Source organism: Atractosteus spatula, chromosome 10 (assembly GCF_055471065.1).
Source record: "Atractosteus spatula isolate fAtrSpa1 chromosome 10, fAtrSpa1.hap1, whole genome shotgun sequence".
In the NCBI taxonomy this organism is placed as follows: domain Eukaryota; kingdom Metazoa; phylum Chordata; class Actinopteri; order Semionotiformes; family Lepisosteidae; genus Atractosteus; species Atractosteus spatula.
Genome location: NC_142715.1, coordinates 22,094,953 through 22,100,533, shown reverse-complemented (window position 1 = coordinate 22,100,533; position 5,581 = coordinate 22,094,953). Strand labels below are relative to the sequence as shown.

The 5,581-nt window shown below is 39.0% G+C and overlaps 2 non-coding genes across 2 annotated transcripts; both read left to right on the top strand.

Annotated features, from left to right (window-relative positions):
* Window positions 1-1,431: 1,431 nt before the first annotated feature.
* trnal-uag (transfer RNA leucine (anticodon UAG)) lies at window positions 1,432-1,513 on the top strand. The gene has a single exon. It is a non-coding gene; the product is annotated as a tRNA-Leu (tRNA).
* A 3,269-nt stretch (window positions 1,514-4,782) lies between these two features.
* Window positions 4,783-4,855, top strand: trnar-ucu (transfer RNA arginine (anticodon UCU)). Its single transcript has one exon. It is a non-coding gene; the product is annotated as a tRNA-Arg (tRNA).
* Window positions 4,856-5,581: the final 726 nt, after the last annotated feature.

Here is a 5,581-nt window from a genome sequence, read left to right as displayed (position 1 = left end):
CTGTCCTTGTTGTAATTAGCACGAACTGCACAGGCTCTGAATCAGACCATGTCAATTAGTCTGCTCATGTTAGTGTAGGACACGTTAATGTAGAATTATTAATAGGTTTATTAGTTAGTTAGTTCAGGTTTACCCACCTGACCTAATGTAGAATTATTACTTGGTCTGTCTCTTGTTTGTATATAAATGAATGTCTGACAACTTAATGTCAGTTTTTAATTTAGTTTTACGATGTAGGTCAGGCGTTGACATATGCAAGAGTATACGAAATGTCTCACTCCTGATTCAACTCATGTTCAATAGGGGATTGGCGATTCCTCCTGTTTCTCGTACAACCATATCAGAACAGAAGCCTGTGTCACCCAGCTCTGATTCAAGATCTACTCGCATCTTTATCCCTTTTTTGTTCGTGATCATTATTTTCTTTAGTTATGATCAATATTGTACTTTTTCGAAATGAAATGACAATAATCAAACATGCAGGCAGATTTTTGAAAAGTATTCAGAATTGACAGGGTGCCCCTTTGGAACAGTCGTCAGAAAATGTGAGAAAATGAAAGTTATGTAAGCTCTCACACAAAGCATTGAAGATTGGAATCTGAGTGTAAAAAAGATACCCGTCTCCCAATGATAGGCAGGGATACACACCATGACTCGAATAGACTCAGCGAACTTTAACACCTATGATATTACGAGTGCTTTGCACGTGTCGAATTTCAAGAAGGAACTACTACAACAGTTGTGGACATAATTCATTACCACCGGCAAAGTCCAATGCCGGCAACTTCTGAGAAAATAATGTTCACTCATGGAATTTGGTCTTTGAACGGCTGGCGGGAAAATTCATTTATACTCCTGTTGCACCCTCAGCTGAAACATGTTAAAATAACAATGCAGATTTGTTGGAGAACCTGACAAGAATTATTGGGTTAGCACTGTATGTATTCTGGTATATTTACTTTAATTTTAATATAAATGTAAACATGCATGCTGTATAATCTATTGTAATTTTAAAATATGTTAGCTGAGGATGCAAGGGGGGCTATTATACCTTGTGAAACACGCAAGGAACTGTAAAAAAGGCTGGTATTTGAAAAAAAATTGGCGATCACAAGAAAACCACAATTTATGTGGTATTATCATCAATATCCTTCAAAATCTATGTTCAAATGAAGGATTTAAAGAAACTATGAAAAAAGCAACAGTAATAGCAGAGAGTTGCGCCCCTACAAACAGCACAAAGGATGAGACCCACCTCTTTCGTTATTGCTGTTTGTGCCGGTGAAAGTAGCATTTGTGCTATTGAAAGCATCTCGGAAGATGAAGGTGCAGTCACTTCCACATGTCATGATATCATTAGATCCGACGACAAGAGCTGAAGCCCCCGGCATTTTCCAAGCCAGCAATGTGAGGAAGATGGATATGGAGGAAGGTAGCGTGGCTGAGCGGTCTAAGGCGCTGGATTTAGGCTCTAGTCTCTCTGGGGGTGTGGGTTTGAATCCCACCGCTGCCAAATGTTAGTGTTTTAAGACCTGCAATACGATCAGTAAAAGCGCTTTTTGTTAGGCTGCAGGAGGTGTTTAGAGATAGACTTTCTAAAAGACAGGCTTAACATCAAGGCAGAAAAAATATTTTGTTTTCTCAACAGAAATTCTCTTTGGCACGTTCAGCTTTATGTAGGGAACAACATCTGCCGAGATCACTTTTGAGGCAGTGCACATGATAGTGTACCGGCAAGTACATTTACTATTGGCTGTGGTGGTGAGCTGCTTTTGTCTGTGAAACTTTTAATTCTTCACGCCGAATCGTTGGCAGGGGTAATAGCTTATCTTTGAACATAGCGCTCCATCAGAAATACTTTGTTCGTGCTCAAAAGAGATCAGAGGATTAACTTCATGAATTCACATAGCATACCTTACAGGAAAAAATTAAAAGGGGAATTGATTGTGCTTCCTGATGTTGTTCCTGTGGTTTCTTTAGATACAGAGGTGAATGTTCTTTGACATTCTGCTATTCACTGGGTGGGCTTTATCAATCAGCTCGGATAGGTCATCAGTGCTCTGTCTCCGGAAAATAGTCAGCACTGTCGTTTTTTCCTGTGCTGTCTTTTAAAACATATAAGATCACGAGTTTACAGATTTCTCCAAATAACAACAATACATTTTAACCCAGCGGTTAGCATTCCTTCAATCCAATAGTTTTACTCCTGGTAAAAAGCAGCGAAATATATAGAGAGATGATATTCAAATATTTCAACATTCTTATTGGATTACCTGTATGGATATATCGCTCAGAATTCCTAATATGATTTTGAGTTCAGTTTTGTTTTACTACTTTCAGAGTCTTTTATTGACCTTGCTGAAGCAGAGAAGTGACATAATCACAAATGCGACCTACCTGTGCTGCTGTTTTTGGTTAATAATGATTAAAAAAAACAGCTCTTGCATTAAGAGCAAGAGCAACCAACACGCTCGCTGGTTGTGTTTGGTATTTTCCGGGGTGCTCTTCCTCAGCTGCAAAGTTATTTGGCGAGCAAAGACCTCTGAGAAGGAGTCTGAATCCGTTAACAACATTCTAAGATCGCACTGCCGTCTTGTGTGCAGAGATCTGCTTTTTCCTTGTAGAGTTTTTTGGTATTTAAGAACACGTATCCTACCTTGAATGCTAGTTTCAAAAGATATGTTACCGGATCACAGATTTTCTTGAAAAGATTTGGGGATGCACTTACCGGGATTCAAACCTGACTCAATTATTTAGAAGGCACCTATACCACCAACGCACTTCTGAGAAACACCGGCACATTTCCGCAATCCTCCCTCTCACCTACAAAGTTATGAAGAGACAGACGTCCAATGAAAACTAATTTGATTCACTCAAGGCTCCGCTCTTTTATTGTGATGTCATTTTAATTAATGTTAGCTGTGATAAGGTGTTGTTTCTGTCTCTTAAAGTTTAAGTCTGCTCCTTTCTTCCTGGTTTAGAAATAACATGTTTCATGATTGTTTACAAACACCACTATCAATTATTTGTCCAGCTCTAACGCCTGTGTGTGTTGACAAGGCATCTCCAAAGGACATATTAAATAACATGATCCTTCCTGTTACCATTCCTGTGGTTGGAGCGTTGTTTCGCCCTTTTTCGTTCTTCTACAATATTTGCAGACAGGACTTTATCACTCAAGTTGTACAAAACAAGTTGGTCCATGAAAATCATCTGTACTGCTGTTGTTCTATGCGTAGTTTAATCAAGGTAGTCGAGTGAGGAGGTAAAAAAGCACTCCCCGTTGATAAATCAATCATCGTCGCCCGTGTGACTGGATATAAAAATAACGGATTCATTTTAACCAATCTCTGGAAGCTTCGATGCGGTTATTTTTCCTTCCTTATTTCTTCATTCCTATGAATTTACTCTGTAGTAGAGGAAACACAAAAGTGGGAAACTGCAGGCATCCTTCGTTAGTGGTGGATTGTGTTCAGTGAGCATCAGCACATCTCAGTTCCGTTAATAAGTCTGTTGGGGATATACCTCAGTGGTAGAGCGCATGCTTTGCATGTATGATGTACCGGCATCTCCAAGTGCTTTATATTTCTGTGCTCACATTGCAATCTTCTGTTGAATGTGAACTCTTTGCTCGTGTTCATAGAGAGCCAAGTTCACACAATTAAACTCAGGCACACTCGAAGTGCTACGGTGTTGCTCTGCTGTTTTAAATGTACCTCTAAAGCATTTAGTTCTGTTAACTACCAAATGATTTGAACTAATTTTATGTAATATTCAGGAAATCCAGAGGTCTTCAGACGTGTCATGGCTGTTGAAGAAGACACCTTTTGAATCTCACCCGGGATTTCTTGAGAGATCATTCAGTGAGCGAGTCCTCCCTCTGGACTCCACACTGAGCTGAAAACTGCGCGAATTCCATTGTACAACCGAGAAAAAAACTGATGGACCAAACAACGACATTTGATGATTACAAGAAATTCAAGAAACACAACGGTCCGAACACAGGTTTGAATCCCGAACGCTTAATTTAAAAGACAAAGCGAAGGATACGACCTGTAAACTCTCTTCGTGTCTTACAGTTTATGATTTAAAAAAAAACTTACTTTCATAATAATTTCTTGCTGCTGATAGACTATTTATTGAATTTTAAGAAATTCACAATTGCAAACATTTTGGGTTAAACAGTTACTGACATACTTTAACGAAGAGAAACGTTAGTGCCTTCCGGTGTGTGAGCCAATTTCTCAAAACAATATTTGTTAGTCTCTCGGGAGGCTGCGCAAGGTGTTTAAAGATAGAATTTCTAAAAGGCAGGCTCCCTGAGCTTAACATCAAGGCATAAAAAAATGTTTTTTCTCTACAGAAATGCTCTTTAAATTTCAGCATAGTTACAACTCCCTTTATAAAGGGTGTGCAGACATATACAACGAAGGCATTGAAAGTTTTTTTTAATTGTTGTTCCAAAAAATGTTCCATTTGTTTTCGTTCTTAATGTTGTTGATTAAAAGATCTTATTAAATGCGAAAAAATCTGAATGTGAAAAAAGGTCAAAATGCTATTGAAAAAAAATCAGTAATGTGAGGAAAGATGGATTGTAGGAGCCCCTTACCTCCCCATGTCATGCTGTTTTTCTCACTCATTCTACTGGGAGTGGTGCCGTCGCTTCTGGATAAAGTCTGTCAGTAGACATTCCAGACGGGTCAGGTACTGTATGACTGCGCTTCGGCACAAGAAGAGACATGTGACTTGCGAGGATCACAGCAGTATCATTCACTGTACAGAGCCCGGATAGCTCAGTCGGTAGAGCATCAGACTTCTAATCTGAGTGTCCAGGGTTCAAGTCCCTGTTCAGGCGTTTGTGTTTTCCTTAAGTGTATTGTGAATTTCATTATTAATCGTATTTTATCTTCCACTCTTCTAGCTGTACTGTCGATATTTTAAAAGTTAATCACTTGTATTTTCTTTAGTGTTTCCTTTCACAAACCGAAAATGTTCAAGACTATTTTGTCACCACACTCCACGTAGATAATCACAGGAAAAGAAAAGGAAACGCAGTGAGGAGCTCACACAGTGAGTACTGTTGAATACAACAAGAGGAAAGGCACACTGTACATCTGCAGAACATCACATCCAAGTTTACAGTGACAGCTTCTATTTCCACTGATGAATGAGACAGATTCATGAGGAGATCCTACGCGCAACTAAGCGAACACATCGCTATTTTGGTCTGATGTAGAGGCTCCATGTGTGTCAGCAGTACTATAAATGTAAGTCTTATACACTTTCAGGGGCTGCATCTGTAGCGCTTCATCAAAGAAGACTGTTTTACTTTACCACACGGTTACATTCACCCACCCAATCTATTCTCAGAATACCCAATGGCTCAATAACCCTGTTTTCCCCTGGGAACCACCAGTGTACAGTCCCATTCCATTCAAAAATATAACAAATATATTAAATTAATATATTCAATGAACAAATATAGTCAATGAACTGTGTAACACAAAACTGAAACTGTTTTTCGGGATGGCTGAGTGGTTAAGGTGTTGGACTTAAGCCCACTAAACAAATGTCTATGTGA